At 40.8% G+C, this 21,957-nt stretch overlaps 7 non-coding genes across 7 annotated transcripts; all 7 read left to right on the plus strand.

Moving 5' to 3' along the window:
* The first annotated feature begins 2,146 nt into the window (after positions 1–2,146).
* On the plus strand, positions 2,147–2,228 carry trnas-aga. The gene has a single exon. It is a non-coding gene; the product is annotated as a tRNA-Ser (tRNA).
* Positions 2,229–5,413: 3,185 nt separating this feature from the next.
* Positions 5,414–5,496, plus strand: trnal-cag. The gene has a single exon. It is a non-coding gene; the product is annotated as a tRNA-Leu (tRNA).
* A 306-nt stretch (positions 5,497–5,802) lies between these two features.
* trnas-aga lies at positions 5,803–5,884 on the plus strand. Its single transcript has one exon. It is a non-coding gene; the product is annotated as a tRNA-Ser (tRNA).
* An 8,676-nt stretch (positions 5,885–14,560) lies between these two features.
* On the plus strand, positions 14,561–14,643 carry trnal-cag. Its single transcript has one exon. It is a non-coding gene; the product is annotated as a tRNA-Leu (tRNA).
* A 1,745-nt stretch (positions 14,644–16,388) lies between these two features.
* Positions 16,389–16,471, plus strand: trnal-cag. The gene has a single exon. It is a non-coding gene; the product is annotated as a tRNA-Leu (tRNA).
* Positions 16,472–16,777: 306 nt separating this feature from the next.
* trnas-aga lies at positions 16,778–16,859 on the plus strand. The gene has a single exon. It is a non-coding gene; the product is annotated as a tRNA-Ser (tRNA).
* Positions 16,860–20,317: 3,458 nt separating this feature from the next.
* On the plus strand, positions 20,318–20,399 carry trnas-aga. The gene has a single exon. It is a non-coding gene; the product is annotated as a tRNA-Ser (tRNA).
* The last annotated feature ends 1,558 nt before the right edge of the window (positions 20,400–21,957 follow it).

Here is a 21,957-nt window from a genome sequence, read left to right on the forward strand (position 1 = left end):
GTTTTTTAGTGCCTCTTAGGAGTCATGCTGCTCAGCAGTAATAATAAGAATGATGAAATAACAACTTCACACAGTGAAATAACAATTCATAATAAACACTCTCAAATGCAGACCTTCTGGAGCTGAGCAAAGATCAAGGTTAAATAAGAAAACAGCTGGACTTAATAACAAATTAATGAGGGGAACATTTTGTGTTATTGCATTATAATGAGTAATGAGTAATTATAATGCATTATCTTTCAGTTGTTAAATTTCACTTTCTGTAGGCTATGCCTGTTGGCCCATTCACTCCTAACAAGCCTGTTTTCTTCTGTCAACGTTGTCGTGGCCGAGTGGTTAAGGCGATGGACTAGAAATCCATTAGGATCTTCCTGCGCAGGTTCAAATCCTGCCGACAATGAAAATGCATTTTTTTGACCCCTCCCGAGGTTGAAGTTTAGTCGTGTTTCTTATACCAATCGCATCCTCTCAGATCTCCGCAAGTACATAGGGATTAGTTGTCCATTTGGGATAGGACTGCAGGCCATCTATCCCACTTCACACCTTTACACACCTGGTTATCCAGCCTTCTAGCTCTATAGGCCACAGTTGCATAGGTTACAGGTTTGTAGTCAAGCCACAGATTTCAGGTGAGATCCCATGATACACTCAACAATACAACAACACGATTCTCATGAATAACCATTAAGCCATTTGCTAAGATTTCCCCCATTTTGACATGTGGAAACCTGTTGTCACTCTTACCCTGACGGGAAGCTCCAGACACTTTTTTGGTCCTATCTGAGGCATTTTTAAATTCATGTCAAATTGGCCATATTCTGAAGACACTCTTATAGTCTGCAGGGTAATCCAACTGGCCACATCTAAAGTCAAGCCACAGGTAACAGGTGAGAAACCTTGTTAAACCCTAAAAGAAAAAGAAAAAACTTGATTGCATTGAAAATAACCATTAAGTCATTCAGGTCGCAGACTCCCCTATAGGCATGGTTTGAAACCCCCTCCTGACAACTTTTTAGCGCCTGCATGTCATGCACCTTTGTAAAATCCAGTTGAAAAATAAATGACTTAAGGTAACGTAAATGACACCTAGTTAATATGAGTAGTGAATAACTATCGTATTTTTAATATTCTGCAAAAACAGCTAGTTGATGAGAGGCTGAAAGAGAATTGCAAGAATCGCGCAATTTCACAGGCGGGCCCCAAACAGGCAAATAACAAAAATAATCTCGGAACGCAGAACTCGTCGGTCGTTGTCAGTGGATTGTATTGGCGGGAAGAACAAAAATATCGTCTGCAGGGTAATCGAAGTCGCCAAATCTAATGTCAAGTCACAGGTGAGCTGCCTTGTTAAACCCTAAAAATAAATAATAACACGATTGCGTTGAAATGACCCATTAAGCCATTTGTAAGGATTTCCCCCATGTGGACCTGTTGTCACTCTTACCCTGATGGTTGCTGATATTTCCAGACACTTTTTCAGTCTTATCTGAGGAATTTTATCATTTATATCAGAATGGCCATATTCTGATGCCAGTTTAGCGCTCATTCAATGGCGATTTACTACTCTTTCCCATTGAAGGCCATATTGAGGTTAAATCAATGAATGGACTTTTTAATTTATAAAAACAAATGACTATTGAAAGTGCAAGTCAGTATCGTGCATAGTTGTTCTGGTCTCTGTGGTGATTTTAGAGCGTTGTTCATATTTCTACTTTTACCGCATACACTTTAACCCGATACCCAATTACTGTGCTGTAGTCAGGATGGCCGAGCGGTCTAAGGCGCTGCGTTCAGGTCACAGTCTCCCATGGAGGCGTGGGTTCAAATCCCACTTCTGACAGTTTTTTAGTGCCTCTCAGGAGTCATGCTGCTCAGCAGTAATAATAAGAATGATGAAATAACAACTTCACACAGTGAAATAACAATTCATAATAAACACTCTCAAATGCAGACCTTCTGGAGCTGAGCAAAGATCAAGGTTAAATAAGAAAACAGCTGGACTTAATAACAAATTAATGAGGGGAACATTTTGTGTTATTGCATTATAATGAGTTACTGCATTATCTTTCAGTTGTTAAATTTCACTTTCTGTAGGCTATGCCTGTTGGCCCATTCACTCCTAACAAGCTTGTTTTCTTCTGTCAACGTTGTCGTGGCCGAGTGGTTAAGGCGATGGACTAGAAATCCATTAGGATCTTCCTGCGCAGGTTCAAATCCTGCCGACAACGAAAATGCATTTTTTTGACCCCTCCCGAGGTTGAAGTTTAGTCGTGTTTCTTATACCAATCGCATCCTCTCAGATCTCCGCAAGTACATAGGGATTAGTTGTCCATTTGGGATAGGACTGCAGGCCATCTATCCCACTTCACACCTTTACACACCTGGTTATCCAGCCTACTAGCTCTCTAGGCCACAGTAGCATAGGTTACAGGTTTGTAGTCAAGCCACAGATTTCAGGTGAGATCCCATGATACACTCAACAATACAACAACACGATTCTCATGAATAACCATGAAGCCATTTGCTAAGATTTCCCCCATTTTGACATGTGGAAACCTGTTGTCACTCTTACCCTGACGGGAAGCTCCAGACACTTTTTTGGTCCTATCTGAGGCATTTTTAAATTCATGTCAAATTGGCCATATTCTGAAGACACTCTTATAGTCTGCAGGGTAATCCAACTGGCCACATCTAAAGTCAAGCCACAGGTAACAGGTGAGAAACCTTGTTAAACCCTAAAAGAAAAAGAAAAAACTCGATTGCATTGAAAATAACCATTAAGTCATTCAGGTCGCAGACTCCCCTATAGGCATGGTTTGAAACCCCCTCCTGACAACTTTTTAGCGCCTGCATGTCATGCACCTTTGTAAAATCCAGTTGAAAAATAAATGACTTAAGGTAACGAAAATGACACCTAGTTAATATGAGTAGTGAATAACTATCGTATTTTTAATATTCTGCAAAAACAGCTAGTTGATGAGAGGCTGAAAGAGAATTGCAAGAATCGCGCAATTTCACAGGCAGGCCCCAAACAGGCAAATAACAAAAATAATCTCGGAACGCAGAACTCGTCGGTCGTTGTCAGTGGATTGTATTGGCGGGAAGAACAAAAATATCGTCTGCAGGGTAATCGAAGTCGCCGCATCTAATGTCAAGTCACAGGTGAGCTGCCTTGTTAAACCCTAAAAATAAATAATAACACGATTGCGTTGAAATGACCCATTAAGCCATTTGTAAGGATTTCCCCCATGTGGACCTGTTGTCACTCTTACCCTGATGGTTGCTGATATTTCCAGACACTTTTTCAGTCTTATCTGAGGAATTTTATCATTTATATCAGAATGGCCATATTCTGATGCCAGTTTAGCGCTCATTCAATGACGATTTACTACTCTTTCCCATTGAAGGCCATATTGAGGTTAAATCAATGACTGGACTTTTTAATTTATAAAAACAAATGACTATTGAAAGTGCAAGTCAGTATCGTGCATAGTTGTTCTGGTCTCTGTGGTGATTTTAGAGCGTTGTTCATATTTCTACTTTTACCGCATACACTTTAACCCGATACCCAGTTACTGTGCTGTAGTCAGGATGGCCGAGCGTTCTAAGGCGCTGCGTTCAGGTCGCAGTCTCCCATGGAGGCGTGGGTTCAAATCCCACTTCTGACAGTTTTTTAGTGCCTCTCAGGAGTCATGCTGCTCAGCAGTAATAATAAGAATGATGAAATAACAACTTCACACAGTGAAATAGCAATTCATAATAAACACTCTCAAATGCAGACCTTCTGGAGCTGAGCAAAGATCAAGGTTAAATAAGAAAACAGCTGGACTTAATAACAAATGAATGAGGGGAACATTTTGTGTTATTGCATTATAATGAGTTACTGCATTATCTTTCAGTTGTTAAATTTCACTTTCTGTAGGCTATGCCTGTTGGCCCATTCACTCCTAACAAGCCTGTTTTCTTCTGTCAACGTTGTCGTGGCCGAGTGGTTAAGGCGATGGACTAGAAATCCATTAGGATCTTCCTGCGCAGGTTCAAATCCTGCCGACAATGAAAATGCATTTTTTTGACCCCTCCGGAGGTTGAAGTTTAGTCGTGTTTCTTATACCAATCGCATCCTCTCAGATCTCCGCAAGTACATAGGGATTAGTTGTCCATTTGGGATAGGACTGCAGGCCATCTATCCCACTTCACACCTTTACACACCTGGTTATCCAGCCTTCTAGCTCTATAGGCCACAGTTGCATAGGTTACAGGTTTGTAGTCAAGCCACAGATTTCAGGTGAGATCCCATGATACACTCAACAATACAACAACACGATTCTCATGAATAATCATTAAGCCATTTGCTAAGATTTCCCCCATTTTGACATGTGGAAACCTGTTGTCACTCTTACCCTGACGGGAAGCTCCAGACACTTTTTTGGTCCTATCTGAGGCATTTTTAAATTCATGTCAAATTGGCCATATTCTGAAGACACTCTTATAGTCTGCAGGGTAATCGAACTGGCCACATCTAAAGTCAAGCCACAGGTAACAGGTGAGAAACCTTGTTAAACCCTAAAAGAAAAAGAAAAAACTTGATTGCATTGAAAATAACCATTAAGTCATTCAGGTCGCAGACTCCCCTATAGGCATGGTTTGAAACCCCCTCCTGACAACTTTTTAGCGCCTGCATGTCATGCACCTTTGTAAAATCCAGTTGAAAAATAAATGACTTAAGGTAACGTAAATGACACCTAGTTAATATGAGTAGTGAATAACTATCGTATTTGTAATATTCTGCAAAAACAGCTAGTTGATGAGAGGCTGAAAGAGAATTGCAAGAATCGCGCAATTTCACAGGCGGGCCCCAAACAGGCAAATAACAAAAATAATCTCGGAACGCAGAACTCGTCGGTCGTTGTCAGTGGATTGTATTGGCGGGAAGAACAAAAATATCGTCTGCAGGGTAATCGAAGTCGCCACATCTAATGTCAAGTCACAGGTGAGCTGCCTTGTTAAACCCTAAAAATAAATAATAACACGATTGCGTTAAAATGACTCATTAAGCCATTTGTAAGGATTTCCCCCATGTGGACCTGTTGTCACTCTTACCCTGATGGTTGCTGATATTTCCAGACACTTTTTCAGTCTTATCTGAGGAATTTTATCATTTATATCAGAATGGCCATATTCTGATGCCAGTTTAGCGCTCAATCAATGGCGATTTACTACTCTTTCCCATTGAAGGCCATATTGAGGTTAAATCAATGAATGGACTTTTTAATTTATAAAAACAAATGACTATTGAAAGTGCAAGTCAGTATCGTGCATAGTTGTTCTGGTCTCTGTGGTGATTTTAGAGCGTTGTTCATATTTCTACTTTTACCGCATACACTTTAACCCGATACCCAATTACTGTGCTGTAGTCAGGATGGCCGAGCGGTCTAAGGCGCTGCGTTCAGGTCGCAGTCTCCCATGGAGGCGTGGGTTCAAATCCCACTTCTGACAGTTTTTTAGTGCCTCTCAGGAGTCATGCTGCTCAGCAGTAATAATAAGAATGATGAAATAACAACTTCACACAGTGAAATAACAATTCATAATAAACACTCTCAAATGCAGACCTTCTGGAGCTGAGCAAAGATCAAGGTTAAATAAGAAAACAGCTGGACTTAATAACAAATTAATGAGGGGAACATTTTGTGTTATTGCATTATAATGAGTTACTGCATTATCTTTCAGTTGTTAAATTTCACTTTCTGTAGGCTATGCCTGTTGGCCCATTCACTCCTAACAAGCTTGTTTTCTTCTGTCAACGTTGTCGTGGCCGAGTGGTTAAGGCGATGGACTAGAAATCCATTAGGATCTTCCTGCGCAGGTTCAAATCCTGCTGACAACGAAAATGCATTTTTTTGACCCCTCCCGAGGTTGAAGTTTAGTCGTGTTTCTTATACCAATCGCATCCTCTCAGATCTCCGCAAGTACATAGGGATTAGTTGTCCATTTGGGATAGGACTGCAGGCCATCTATCCCACTTCACACCTTTACACACCTGGTTATCCAGCCTACTAGCTCTCTAGGCCACAGTAGCATAGGTTACAGGTTTGTAGTCAAGCCACAGATTTCAGGTGAGATCCCATGATACACTCAACAATACAACAACACGATTCTCATGAATAACCATGAAGCCATTTGCTAAGATTTCCCCCATTTTGACATGTGGAAACCTGTTGTCACTCTTACCCTGACGGGAAGCTCCAGACACTTTTTTGGTCCTATCTGAGGCATTTTTAAATTCATGTCAAATTGGCCATATTCTGAAGACACTCTTATAGTCTGCAGGGTAATCCAACTGGCCACATCTAAAGTCAAGCCACAGGTAACAGGTGAGAAACCTTGTTAAACCCTAAAAGAAAAAGAAAAAACTTGATTGCATTGAAAATAACCATTAAGTCATTCAGGTCGCAGACTCCCCTATAGGCATGGTTTGAAACCCCCTCCTGACAACTTTTTAGCGCCTGCATGTCATGCACCTTTGTAAAATCCAGTTGAAAAATAAATGACTTAAGGTAACGTAAATGACACCTAGTTAATATGAGTAGTGAATAACTATCGTATTTTTAATATTCTGCAAAAACAGCTAGTTGATGAGAGGCTGAAAGAGAATTGCAAGAATCGCGCAATTTCACAGGCGGGCCCCAAACAGGCAAATAACAAAAATAATCTCGGAACGCAGAACTCGTCGGTCGTTGTCAGTGGATTGTATTGGCGGGAAGAACAAAAATATCGTCTGCAGGGTAATCGAAGTCGCCAAATCTAATGTCAAGTCACAGGTGAGCTGCCTTGTTAAACCCTAAAAATAAATAATAACACGATTGCGTTGAAATGACCCATTAAGCCATTTGTAAGGATTTCCCCCATGTGGACCTGTTGTCACTCTTACCCTGATGGTTGCTGATATTTCCAGACACTTTTTCAGTCTTATCTGAGGAATTTTATCATTTATATCAGAATGGCCATATTCTGATGCCAGTTTAGCGCTCATTCAATGGCGATTTACTACTCTTTCCCATTGAAGGCCATATTGAGGTTAAATCAATGAATGGACTTTTTAATTTATAAAAACAAATGACTATTGAAAGTGCAAGTCAGTATCGTGCATAGTTGTTCTGGTCTCTGTGGTGATTTTAGTGCGTTGTTCATATTTCTACTTTTACCGCATACACTTTAACCCGATACCCAATTACTGTGCTGTAGTCAGGATGGCCGAGCGGTCTAAGGCGCTTGCGTTCAGGTCGCAGTCTCCCATGGAGGCGTGGGTTCAAATCCCACTTCTGACAGTTTTTTAGTGCCTCTCAGGAGTCATGCTGCTCAGCAGTAATAATAAGAATGATGAAATAACAACTTCACACAGTGAAATAACAATTCATAATAAACACTCTCAAATGCAGACCTTCTGGAGCTGAGCAAAGATCAAGGTTAAATAAGAAAACAGCTGGACTTAATAACAAATTAATGAGGGGAACATTTTGTGTTATTGCATTATAATGAGTTACTGCATTATCTTTCAGTTGTTAAATTTCACTTTCTGTAGGCTATGCCTGTTGGCCCATTCACTCCTAACAAGCCTTGTTTTCTTCTGTCAACGTTGTCGTGGCCGAGTCGTTAAGGCGATGGACTAGAAATCCATTAGGATCTTCCTGCGCAGGTTCAAATCCTGCCGACAATGAAAATGCATTTTTTTGACCCCTCCGGAGGTTGAAGTTTAGTCAGTGTTTCTTATACCAATCGCATCCTCTCAGATCTCCGCAAGTACATAGGGATTAGTTGTCCATTTGGGATAGGACTGCAGGCCATCTATCCCACTTCACACCTTTACACACCTGGTTATCCAGCCTTCTAGCTCTATAGGCCACAGTTAGCATAGGTTACAGGTTTGTAGTCAAGCCACAGATTTCAGGTGAGATCCCATGATACACTCAACAATACAACAACACGATTCTCATGAATAACCATGAAGCCATTTGCTAAGATTTCCCCCATTTTGACATGTGGAAACCTGTTGTCACTCTTACCCTGACGGGAAGCTCCAGACACTTTTTTGGTCCTATCTGAGGCATTTTTAAATTCATGTCAAATTGGCCATATTCTGAAGACACTCTTATAGGCTGCAGGGTAATCGAACTGGCCACATCTAAAGTCAAGCCACAGGTAACAGGTGAGAAACCTTGTTAAACCCTAAAAGAAAAAGAAAAAACTCGATTGCATTGAAAATAACCATTAAGTCATTCAGGTCGCAGACTCCCCTATAGGCATGGTTTGAAACCCCCTCCTGACAACTTTTTAGCGCCTGCATGTCATGCACCTTTGTAAAATCCAGTTGAAAAATAAATGACTTAAGGTAACGTAAATGACACCTAGTTAATATGAGTAGTGAATAACTATCGTATTTTTAATATTCTGCAAAAACAGCTAGTTGATGAGAGGCTGAAAGAGAATTGCAAGAATCGCGCAATTTCACAGGTGGGCCCCAAACAGGCAAATAACAAAAATAATCTCGGAACGCAGAACTCGTCGGTCGTTGTCAGTGGATTGTATTGGCGGGAAGAACAAAAATATCGTCTGCAGGGTAATCGAAAGTCGCCGCAATCTAATGTCAAGTCACAGGTGAGCTGCCTTGTTAAACCCTAAAAATAAATAATAACACGATTGCGTTGAAATGACTCATTAAGCCATTTGTAAGGATTTCCCCCATGTGGACCTGTTGTCACTCTTACCCTGATGGTTGCTGATATTTCCAGATACTTTTTCAGTCTTATCTGAGGAATTTTATCATTTATATCAGAATGGCCATATTCTGATGCCAGTTTAGCGCTCATTCAATGACGATTTACTACTCTTTCCCATTGAAGGCCATATTGAGGTTAAATCAATGACTGGACTTTTTAATTTATAAAAACAAATGACTATTGAAAGTGCAAGTCAGTATCGTGCATAGTTGTTCTGGTCTCTGTGGTGATTTTAGAGCGTTGTTCATATTTCTACTTTTACCGCATACACTTTAACCCGATACCCAGTTACTGTGCTGTAGTCAGGATGGCCGAGCGGTCTAAGGTGCTGCGTTCAGGTCGCAGTCTCCCATGGAGGCGTGGGTTCAAATCCCACTTCTGACAGCTTTTTAGTGCCTCTCAGGAGTCATGCTGCTCAGCAGTAATAATAAGAATGATGAAATAACAACTTCACACAGTGAAATAACAATTCATAATAAACACTCTCAAATGCAGACCTTCTGCAGCTGAGCAAAGATCAAGGTTAAATAAGAAAACAGCTGGACTTAATAACAAATGAATGAGGGGAACATTTTGTGTTATTGCATTATAATGAGTTACTGCATTATCTTTCAGTTGTTAAATTTCACTTTCTGTAGGCTATGCCTGTTGGCCCATTCACTCCTAACAAGCCTGTTTTCTTCTGTCGACGTTGTCGTGGCCGAGTGGTTAAGGCGATGGACTAGAAATCCATTAGGATCTTCCAGCGCAGGTTCAAATCCTGCCGACAATGAAAATGCATTTTTTTGACCCCTCCGGAGGTTGAAGTTTAGTCGTGTTTCTTATACCAATCGCATCCTCTCAGATCTCCGCAAGTACATAGGGATTAGTTGTCCATTTGGGATAGGACTGCAGGCCATCTATCCCACTTCACACCTTTACACACCTGGTTATCCAGCCTTCTAGCTCTATAGGCCACAGTAGCATAGGTTACAGGTTTGTAGTCAAGCCACAGATTTCAGGTGAGATCCCATGATACACTCAACAATACAACAACACGATTCTCATGAATAACCATGAAGCCATTTGCTAAGATTTCCCCCATTTTGACATGTGGAAACCTGTTGTCACTCTTACCCTGACGGGAAGCTCCAGACACTTTTTTGGTCATATCTGAGGCATTTTTAAATTCATGTCAAATTGGCCATATTCTGAAGACACTCTTAGGCTGCAGGGTAATCGAACTGGCCACATCTAAAGTCAAGCCACAGGTAACAGGTGAGAAACCTTGTTAAACCCTAAAAGAAAAAGAAAAAACTTGATTGCATTGAAAATAACCATTAAGTCATTCAGGTCGCAGACTCCCCTATAGGCATGGTTTGAAACCCCCTCCTGACAATTTTTTAGCGCCTGCATGTCATGCACCTTTGTAAAATCCAGTTGAAAAATAAATGACTTAAGGTAACTTAAATGACACCTAGTTAATATGAGTAGTGAATAACTATCGTATTTTTAATATTCTGCAAAAACAGCTAGTTGATGAGAGGCTGAAAGAGAATTGCAAGAATCGCGCAATTTCACAGGTGGGCCCCAAACAGCAAATAACAAAAATAATCTCGGAACGCAGAACTCGTCGGTCGTTGTCAGTGGATTGTATTGGCGGGAAGAACAAAAATATCGTCTGCAGGGTAATCAAAGTCGCCGCATCTAATGTCAAGTCACAGGTGAGCTGCCTTGTTAAACCCTAAAAATAAATAATAACACGATTGCGTTGAAATGACTCATTAAGCCATTTGTAAGGATTTCCCCCATGTGGACCTGTTGTCACTCTTACCCTGATGGTTGCTGATATTTCCAGATACTTTTTCAGTCTTATCTGAGGAATTTTATCATTTATATCAGAATGGCCATATTCTGATGCCAGTTTAGCGCTCATTCAATGACGATTTACTACTCTTTCCCATTGAAGGCCATATTGAGGTTAAATCAATGACTGGACTTTTTAATTTATAAAAACAAATGACTATTGAAAGTGCAAGTCAGTATCGTGCATAGTTGTTCTGGTCTCTGTGGTGATTTTAGAGCGTTGTTCATATTTCTACTTTTACCGCATACACTTTAACCCGATACCCAGTTACTGTGCTGTAGTCAGGATGGCCGAGCGGTCTAAGGCGTTGCGTTCAGTTCGCAGTCTCCCATGGAGGCGTGGATTCAAATCCCACTTCTGACAGTTTTTTAGTGCCTCTCAGGAGTCATGCTGCTCAGCAGTAATAATAAGAATGATGAAATAACAACTTCACACAGTGAAATAACAATTCATAATAAACACTCTCAAATGCAGACCTTCTGCAGCTGAGCAAAGATCAAGGTTAAATAAGAAAACAGCTGGACTTAATAACAAATGAATGAGGGGAACATTTTGTGTTATTGCATTATAATGAGTTACTGCATTATCTTTCAGTTGTTAAATTTCACTTTCTGTAGGCTATGCCTGTTGGCCCATTCACTCCTAACAAGCCTGTTTTCTTCTGTCGACGTTGTCGTGGCCGAGTGGTTAAGGCGATGGACTAGAAATCCATTAGGATCTTCCAGCGCAGGTTCAAATCCTGCCGACAATGAAAATTCATTTTTTTGACCCCTCCGGAGGTTGAAGTTTAGTCGTGTTTCTTATACCAATCGCATCCTCTCAGATCTCCGCAAGTACATAGGGATTAGTTGTCCATTTGGGATAGGACTGCAGGCCATCTATCCCACTTCACACCTTTACACACCTGGTTATCCAGCCTTCTAGCTCTATAGGCCACAGTAGCATAGGTTACAGGTTTGTAGTCAAGCCACAGATTTCAGGTGAGATCCCATGATACACTCAACAATACAACAACACGATTCTCATGAATAACCATGAAGCCATTTGCTAAGATTTCCCCCATTTTGACATGTGGAAACCTGTTGTCACTCTTACCCTGACGGGAAGCTCCAGACACTTTTTTGGTCCTATCTGAGGCATTTTTAAATTCATGTCAAATTGGCCATATTCTGAAGACACTCTTATAGTCTGCAGGGTAATCCAACTGGCCACATCTAAAGTCAAGCCACAGGTAACAGGTGAGAAACCTTGTTAAACCCTAAAAGAAAAAGAAAAAACTTGATTGCATTGAAAATAACCATTAAGTCATTCAGGTCGCAGACTCCCCTATAGGCATGGTTTGAAACCCCCTCCTGACAACTTTTTAGCGCCGGCATGTCATGCACCTTTGTAAAATCCAGTTGAAAAATAAATGACTTAAGGTAACGTAAATGACACCTAGTTAATATGAGTAGTGAATAACTATCGTATTTTTAATATTCTGCAAAAACAGGTAGTTGATGAGAGGCTGAAAGAGAATTGCAAGAATCGCGCAATTTCACAGGCGGGCCCCAAACAGGCAAAAAACAAAAATAATCTCGGAACGCAGAACTCGTCGGTCGTTGTCAGTGGATTGTATTGGCGGGAAGAACAAAAATATAGTCTGCAGGATAATCGAAGTCGCCGCATCTAATGTCAAGTCACAGGTGAGCTGCCTTGTTAAACCCTAAAAATAAATAATAACACGATTGCGTTGAAATGACCCATTAAGCCATTTGTAAGGATTTCCCCCATGTGGACCTGTTGTCACTCTTACCCTGATGGTTGCTGATATTTCCAGACACTTTTTCAGTCTTATCTAAGGAATTTTATCATTTATATCAGAATGGCCATATTCTGATGCCAGTTTAGCGCTCATTCAATGACGATTTACTACTCTTTCCCATTGAAGGCCATATTGAGGTTAAATCAATGACTGGACTTTTTAATTTATAAAAACAAATGACTATTGAAAGTGCAAGTCAGTATCGTGCATAGTTGTTCTGGTCTCTGTGGTGATTTTAGAGCGTTGTTCATATTTCTACTTTTACCGCATACACTTTAACCCGATACCCAGTTACTGTACTGTAGTCAGGATGGCCGAGCGGTCTAAGGCGCTGCGTTCAGGTTGCAGTCTCCCATGGAGGCGAGGGTTCAAATCCCACTTCTGACAGTTTTCTAGTGCCTCTCAGGAGTCATGCTGCTCAGCAGTAATAATAAGAATGATGAAATAACAATTTCACACAGTGAAATAACAATTCATAATAAACACTCTCAAATGCAGACCTTCTGGAGCTGAGCAAAGATCAAGGTTAAATAAGAAAACAGCTGGACTTAATAACAAATGAATGAGGGGAACATTTTGTGTTCCATGTTGCATTATAATGAGTTAATCAGTTGTTAATCAGTTGTTAAATTTCACTCGCTGTAGGCTATGCCTGTTGGCCCATTCACTCCTAACAAGCCTGTTTTTTTCTGTCAAAGTTGTCGTGGCCGAGTGGTTAAGGCGATGGACTAGAAATTCATTAGGATCTTCCTGCGCAGGTTCAAATCCTGCCGACAACGAAAATGCATTTTTTTGACCCCTCCGGAGGTTGAAGTTTAGTCGTGTTTCTTATACCAATCGCATCCTCTCAGATCTCCGCAAGTACATAGGGATTAGTTGTCCATTTGGGATAGGACTGCAGGCCATCTATCCCACTTCACACCTTTACACACCTGGTTATCCAGCCTTCTAGCTCTATAGGCCACAGTTGCATAGGTTACAGGTTTGTAGTCAAGCCACAGATTTCAGGTGAGATCCCATGATACACTCAACAATACAACAACACGATTCTCATGAATAACCATTAAGCCATTTGCTAAGATTTCCCCCATTTTGACATGTGGAAACCTGTTGTCACTCTTACCCTGACGGGAAGCTCCAGACACTTTTTTGGTCCTATCTGAGGCATTTTTAAATTCATGTCAAATTGGCCATATTCTGAAGACACTCTTATAGTCTGCAGGGTAATCGAACTGGCCACATCTAAAGTCAAGCCACAGGTAACAGGTGAGAAACCTTGTTAAACCCTAAAAGAAAAAGAAAAAACTTGATTGCATTGAAAATAACCATTAAGTCATTCAGGTCGCAGACTCCCCTATAGGCATGGTTTGAAACCCCCTCCTGACAACTTTTTAGCGCCTGCATGTCATGCACCTTTGTAAAATCCAGTTGAAAAATAAATGACTTAAGGTAACGTAAATGACACCTAGTTAATATGAGTAGTGAATAACTATCATATTTTTAATATTCTGCAAAAACAGCTAGTTGATGAGAGGCTGAAAGAGAATTGCAAGAATCGCGCAATTTCACAGGCAGGCCCCAAACAGGCAAATAACAAAAATAATCTCGGAACGCAGAACTCGTCGGTCGTTGTCAGTGGATTGTATTGGCGGGAAGAACAAAAATATCGTCTGCAGGGTAATCAAAGTCGCCGCATCTAATGTCAAGTCACAGGTGAGCTGCCTTGTTAAACCCTAAAAATAAATAATAACACGATTGCGTTGAAATGACTCATTAAGCCATTTGTAAGGATTTCCCCCATGTGGACCTGTTGTCACTCTTACCCTGATGGTTGCTGATATTTCCAGACACTTTTTCAGTCTTATCTGAGGAATTTTATCATTTATATCAGAATGGCCATATTCTGATGCCAGTTTAGCGCTCATTCAATGACGATTTACTACTCTTTCCCATTGAAGGCCATATTGAGGTTAAATCAATGACTGGACTTTTTAATTTATAAAAACAAATGACTATTGAAAGTGCAAGTCAGTATCGTGCATAGTTGTTCTGGTCTCTGTGGTGATTTTAGAGCGTTGTTCATATTTCTACTTTTACCGCATACACTTTAACCCGGTACCCGGTTACTGTGCTGTAGTCAGGATGGCCGAGCGGTCTAAGGCGCTGCGTTCAGGTCGCAGTCTCCCATGGAGGCGTGGGTTCAAATCCCACTTCTGACAGTCTTTTAGTGCCTCTCAGGAGTCATGCTGCTCAGCAGTAATAATAAGAATGATGAAATAACAACTTCACACAGTGAAATAACAATTCATAATAAACACTCTCAAATGCAGACCTTCTGGAGCTGAGCAAAGATCAATGTTAAATAAGAAAACAGCTGGACTTAATAACAAATGAATGAGGGGAACATTTTGTGTTATTGCATTATAATGAGTTACTGCATTATCTTTCAGTTGTTAAATTTCACTTTCTGTAGGCTATGCCTGTTGGCCCATTCACTCCTAACAAGCTTGTTTTCTTCTGTCAACGTTATCGTGGCCGAGTGGTTAAGGCGATGGACTAGAAATCCATTAGGATCTTCCTGCGCAGTTTCAAATCCTGCTGACAACGAAAATGTATTTTTTTGACCCCTCCGGAGGTTGAAGTTTAGTCGTGTTTCTTATACCAATCGCATCCTCTCAGATCTCCGCAAGTACATAGGGATTAGTTGTCCATTTGGGATTGGACTGCAGGCCATCTGTCCCACTTCACACCTTTACACACCTGGTTATCCAGCCTTCTAGCTCTATAGGCCACAGTAGCATAGGTTACAGGTTTGTAGTCAAGCCACAGATTTCAGGTGAGATCCCATGATACACTCAACAATACAACAACACGATTCTCATGAATAACCATGAAGCCATTTGCTAAGATTTCCCCCATTTTGACATGTGGAAACCTGTTGTCACTCTTACCCTGACGGGAAGCTCCAGACACTTTTTTGGTCCTATCTTAGGCATTTTTAAATTCATGTCAAATTGGCCATATTCTGAAGACACTCTTATAGTCTGCAGGGTAATCGAACTGGCCACATCTAAAGTCAAGCCACAGGTAACAGGTGAGAAACCTTGTTAAACCCTAAAAGAAAAAGAAAAAACTCGATTGCATTGAAAATAACCATTAAGTCATTCAGGTCGCAGACTCCCCTATAGGCATGGTTTGAAACCCCCTCCTGACAACTTTTTAGCGCCTGCATGTCATGCACCTTTGTAAAATCCAGTTGAAAAATAAATGACTTAAGGTAACGTAAATGACACCTAGTTAATATGAGTAGTGAATAACTATCGTATTTTTAATATTCTGCAAAAACAGCTAGTTGATGAGAGGCTGAAAGAGAATTGCAAGAATCGCGCAATTTCACAGGCGGGCCCCAAACAGGCAAATAACTAAAATGATCTCGGAACGCAGAACTCGTCGGTCGTTGTCAGTGGATTGTATTGGCGGGAAGAACAAAAATATTGTCTGCAGGGTAATCAAAGTCGCCGCATCTAATGTCAAGTCACAGGTGAGCTGCCTTGTTAAACCCTAAAAATAAATAATAACACGATTGCGTTGAAATGACTCATTAAGCCATTTGTAAGGATTTCCCCCATGTGGACCTGTTGTCACTCTTACCCTGATGGTTGCTGATATTTCCAGACACTTTTTCAGTCTTATCTGAGGAATTTTATCATTTATATCAGAATGGCCATATTCTGATGCCAGTTTAGCGCTCATTCAATGACGATTTACTACTCTTTCCCATTGAAGGCCATATTGAGGTTAAATCAATGACTGGACTTTTTAATTTATAAAAACAAATGACTATTGAAAGTGCAAGTCAGTATCGTGCATAGTTGTTCTGGTCTCTGTGGTGATTTTAGAGCGTTGTTCATATTTCTACTTTTACCGCATACACTTTAACCCGATACCCAGTTACTGTGCTGTAGTCAGGATGGCCGAGCGGTCTAAGGCGCTGCGTTCAGGTCGCAGTCTCCCATGGAGGCGTGGGTTCAAATCCCACTTCTGACATTTTTTTAGTGCCTCTCAGGAGTCATGCTGCTCATCAGTAATAATAAGAATGATGAAATAACAACTTCACACAGTGAAATAACAATTCATAATAAACACTCTCAAATGCAGACCTTCTGGAGCTGAGCAAAGATCAAGGTTAAATAAGAAAACAGCTGGACTTAATAACAAATGAATGAGGGGAACATTTTGTGTTATTGCATTATAATGAGTTACTGCATTATCTTTCAGTTGTTAAATTTCACTTTCTGTAGGCTATGCCTGTTGGCCCATTCACTCCTAACAAGCCTGTTTTCTTCTGTCAACGTTGTCGTGGCCGAGTGGTTAAGGCGATGGACTAGAAATCCATTAGGATCTTCCTGCGTAGGTTCAAATCCTGCCGACAACGAAAATGCATTTTTTTGACCCCTCCGGAGGTTGAAGTTTAGTCGTGTTTCTTATACCAATCGCATCCTCTCAGATCTCCGCAAGTACATATGGATTAGTTGTCCATTTGGGATAGGACTGCAGGCCATCTGTCCCACTTCACACCTTTACACACCTGGTTATCCAGCCTTCTAGCTCTATAGGCCACAGTAGCATAGGTTACAGGTTTGTAGTCAAGCCACAGATTTCAGGTGAGATCCCATGATACACTCAACAATACAACAACACGATTCTCATGAATAACCATGAAGCCATTTGCTAAGATTTCCCCCATTTTGACATGTGGAAACCTGTTGTCACTCTTACCCTGACGGGAAGCTCCAGACACTTTTTTGGTCCTAACTGAGGCATTTTTAAATTAATGTCAAATTGGCCATATTCTGAAGACACTCTTAGGCTGCAGGGTAATCGAACTGGCCACATCTAAAGTCAAGCCACAGGTAACAGGTGAGAAACCTTGTTAAACCCTAAAAGAAAAAGAAAAAACTTGATTGCATTGAAAATAACCATTAAGTCATTCAGGTCGCAGACTCCCCTATAGGCATGGTTTGAAACCCCCTCCTGACAACTTTTTAGCGCCTGCATGTCATGCACCTTTGTAAAATCCAGTTGAAAAATAAATGACTTAAGGTAACGTAAATGACACCTAGTTAATATGAGTAGTGAATAACTATCGTATTTTTAATATTCTGCAAAAACAGCTAGTTGATGAGAGGCTGAAAGAGAATTGCAAGAATCGCGCAATTTCACAGGCGGGCCCCAAACAGGCAAATAACAAAAATAATCTCGGAACGCAGAACTCGTCGGTCGTTGTCAGTGGATTGTATTGGCGGGAAGAACAAAAATATTGTCTGCAGGGTAATCGAAGTCGCCGCATCTAATGTCAAGTCACAGGTGAGCTGCCTTGTTAAACCCTAAAAATAAATAATAACACGATTGCGTTGAAATGACCCATTAAGCCATTTGTAAGGATTTCCCCCATGTGGACCTGTTTTCACTCTTACCCTGATGGTTGCTGATATTTCCAGACACTTTTTCAGTCTTATCTGAGGAATTTTATCATTTATATCAGAATGGCCATATTCTGATGCCAGTTTAGCGCTCATTCAATGACGATTTACTACTCTTTCCCATTGAAGGCCATATTGAGGTTAAATCAATGACTGGACTTTTTAATTTATAAAAACAAATGACTATTGAAAGTGCAAGTCAGTATCGTGCATTGTTGTTCTGGTCTCTGTGGTGATTTTAGAGCGTTGTTCATATTTCTACTTTTACCGCATACACTTTAACCCGATACCCAGTTACTGTGCTGTAGTCAGGATGGCCGAGCGGTCTAAGGCGCTGCGTTCAGGTTGCAGTCTCCCATGGAGGCGTGGGTTCAAATCCCACTTCTGACAGTTTTTTAGTTCACACAGTGAAATAACAATTCATAATAAACACTCTCAAATGCAGACCTTCTGGAGCTGAGCAAAGATCAAGGTTAAATAAGAAAACAGCTGGACTTAATAACAAATGAATGAGGGGAACATTTTGTGTTATTGCATTATAATGAGTTACTGCATTATCTTTCAGTTGTTAAATTTCACTTTCTGTAGGCTATGCCTGTTGGCCCATTCACTCCTAACAAGCCTGTTTTCATCTGTCAATGTTGTCGTGGCCGAGTGGTTAAGGCGATGGACTAGAAATCCATTAGGATCTTTCTGCGCAGGTTCAAATCCTGCCGACAACGAAAATGCATTTTTTTGACCCCTCCGGAGGTTGAAGTTTAGTCGTGTTTCTTATACCAATCGCATCCTCTCAGATCTCCGCAAGTACATATGGATTAGTTGTCCATTTGGGATAGGACTGCAGGCCATCTGTCCCACTTCACACCTTTACACACCTGGTTATCCAGCCTTCTAGCTCTATAGGCCACAGTAGCATAGGTTACAGGTTTGTAGTCAAGCCACAGATTTCAGGTGAGATCCCATGATACACTCAACAATACAACAACACGATTCTCATGAATAACCATGAAGCCATTTGCTAAGATTTCCCCCATTTTGACATGTGGAAACTTGTTGTCACTCTTACCCTGACGGGAAGCTCCAGACACTTTTTTGGTCCTAACTGAGGCATTTTTAAATTAATGTCAAATTGGCCATATTCTGAAGACACTCTTAGGCTGCAGGGTAATCGAACTGGCCACATCTAAAGTCAAGCCACAGGTAACAGGTGAGAAACCTTGTTAAACCCTAAAAGAAAAATAAAAAACTTGATTGCATTGAAAATAACCATTAAGTCATTCAGGTCGCAGACTCCCCTATAGGCATGGTTTGAAACCCCCTCCTGACAACTTTTTAGCGCCTGCATGTCATGCACCTTTGTAAAATCCAGTTGAAAAATAAATGACTTAAGGTAACGTAAATGACACCTAGTTAATATGAGTAGTGAATAACTATCGTATTTTTAATATTCTGCAAAAACAGCTAGTTGATGAGAGGCTGAAAGAGAATTGCAAGAATCGCGCAATTTCACAGGCGGGCCCCAAACAGGCAAATAACAAAAATAACCTCGGAACGCAGAACTCGTCGGTCGTTGTCAGTGGATTGTATTGGCGGGAAGAACAAAAATATCGTCTGCAGGGTAATCGAAGTCGCCGCATCTAATGTCAAGTCACAGGTGAGCTGCCTTGTTAAACCCTAAAAATAAATAATAACACGATTGCGTTGAAATGACCCATTAAGCCATTTGTAAGGATTTCCCCCATGTGGACCTGTTTTCACTCTTACCCTGATGGTTGCTGATATTTCCAGACACTTTTTCAGTCTTATCTGAGGAATTTTATCATTTATATCAGAATGGCCATATTCTGATGCCAGTTTAGCGCTCATTCAATGACGATTTACTACTCTTTCCCATTGATGGCCATATTGAGGTTAAATCAATGACTGGACTTTTTAATTTATAAAAACAAATGACTATTGAAAGTGCAAGTCAGTATCGTGCATTGTTGTTCTGGTCTCTGTGGTGATTTTAGAGCGTTGTTCATATTTCTACTTTTACCGCATACACTTTAACCCGATACCCAGTTACTGTGCTGTAGTCAGGATGGCCGAGCGGTCTAAGGCGCTGCGTTCAGGTTGCAGTCTCCCATGGAGGCGTGGGTTCAAATCCCACTTCTGACAGTTTTTTAGTTCACACAGTGAAATAACAATTCATAATAAACACTCTCAAATGCAGACCTTCTGGAGCTGAGCAAAGATCAAGGTTAAATAAGAAAACAGCTGGACTTAATAACAAATGAATGAGGGGAACATTTTGTGTTATTGCATTATAATGAGTTACTGCATTATCTTTCAGTTGTTAAATTTCACTTTCTGTAGGCTATGCCTGTTGGCCCATTCACTCCTAACAAGCCTGTTTTCTTCTGTCAACGTTGTCGTGGCCGAGTGGTTAAGGCGATGGACTAGAAATCCATTAGGATCTTCCTGCGTAGGTTCAAATCCTGCCGACAACGAAAATGCATTTTTTTGACCCCTCCGGAGGTTGAAGTTTAGTCGTGTTTCTTATACCAATCGCATCCTCTCAGATCTCCGCAAGTACATATGGATTAGTTGTCCATTTGGGATAGGACTGCAGGCCATCTGTCCCACTTCACACCTTTACACACCTGGTTATCCAGCCTTCTAGCTCTATAGGCCACAGTAGCATAGGTTACAGGTTTGTAGTCAAGCCACAGATTTCAGGTGAGATCCCATGATACACTCAACAATACAACAACACGATTCTCATGAATAACCATGAAGCCATTTGCTAAGATTTCCCCCATTTTGACATGTGGAAACTTGTTGTCACTCTTACCCTGACGGGAAGCTCCAGACACTTTTTTGGTCCTAACTGAGGCATTTTTAAATAAATGTCAAATTGGCCATATTCTGAAGACACTCTTAGGCTGCTGGGTAATCGAACTGGCCACATCTAAAGTCAAGCCACAGGTAACAGGTGAGAAACCTTGTTAAACCCTAAAAGAAAAAGAAAAAACTTGATTGCATTGAAAATAACCATTAAGTCATTCAGGTCGCAGACTCCCCTATAGGCATGGTTTGAAACCCCCTCCTGACAACTTTTTAGCGCCTGCATGTCATGCACCTTTGTAAAATCCAGTTGAAAAATAAATGACTTAAGGTAACGTAAATGACACCTAGTTAATATGAGTAGTGAATAACTATCGTATTTTTAATATTCTGCAAAAACAGCTAGTTGATGAGAGGCTGAAAGAGAATTGCAAGAATCGCGCAATTTCACAGGCGGGCCCCAAACAGGCAAATAACAAAAATAACCTCGGAACGCAGAACTCGTCGGTCGTTGTCAGTGGATTGTATTGGCGGGAAGAACAAAAATATCGTCTGCAGGGTAATCGAAGTCGCCGCATCTAATGTCAAGTCACAGGTGAGCTGCCTTGTTAAACCCTAAAAATAAATAATAACACGATTGCGTTGAAATGACCCATTAAGCCATTTGTAAGGATTTCCCCCATGTGGACCTGTTTTCACTCTTACCCTGATGGTTGCTGATATTTCCAGACACTTTTTCAGTCTTATCTGAGGAATTTTATCATTTATATCAGAATGGCCATATTCTGATGCCAGTTTAGCGCTCATTCAATGACGATTTACTACTCTTTCCCATTGATGGCCATATTGAGGTTAAATCAATGACTGGACTTTTTAATTTATAAAAACAAATGACTATTGAAAGTGCAAGTCAGTATCGTGCATTGTTGTTCTGGTCTCTGTGGTGATTTTAGAGCGTTGTTCATATTTCTACTTTTACCGCATACACTTTAACCCGATACCCAGTTACTGTGCTGTAGTCAGGATGGCCGAGCGGTCTAAGGCGCTGCGTTCAGGTTGCAGTCTCCCATGGAGGCGTGGGTTCAAATCCCACTTCTGACAGTTTTTTAGTTCACACAGTGAAATAACAATTCATAATAAACACTCTCAAATGCAGACCTTCTGGAGCTGAGCAAAGATCAAGGTTAAATAAGAAAACAGCTGGACTTAATAACAAATGAA

The sequence above is a fragment of the Oncorhynchus mykiss genome, unplaced genomic scaffold, assembly GCF_013265735.2.
Source record: "Oncorhynchus mykiss isolate Arlee unplaced genomic scaffold, USDA_OmykA_1.1 un_scaffold_284, whole genome shotgun sequence".
NCBI classification, from domain to species: domain Eukaryota; kingdom Metazoa; phylum Chordata; class Actinopteri; order Salmoniformes; family Salmonidae; genus Oncorhynchus; species Oncorhynchus mykiss.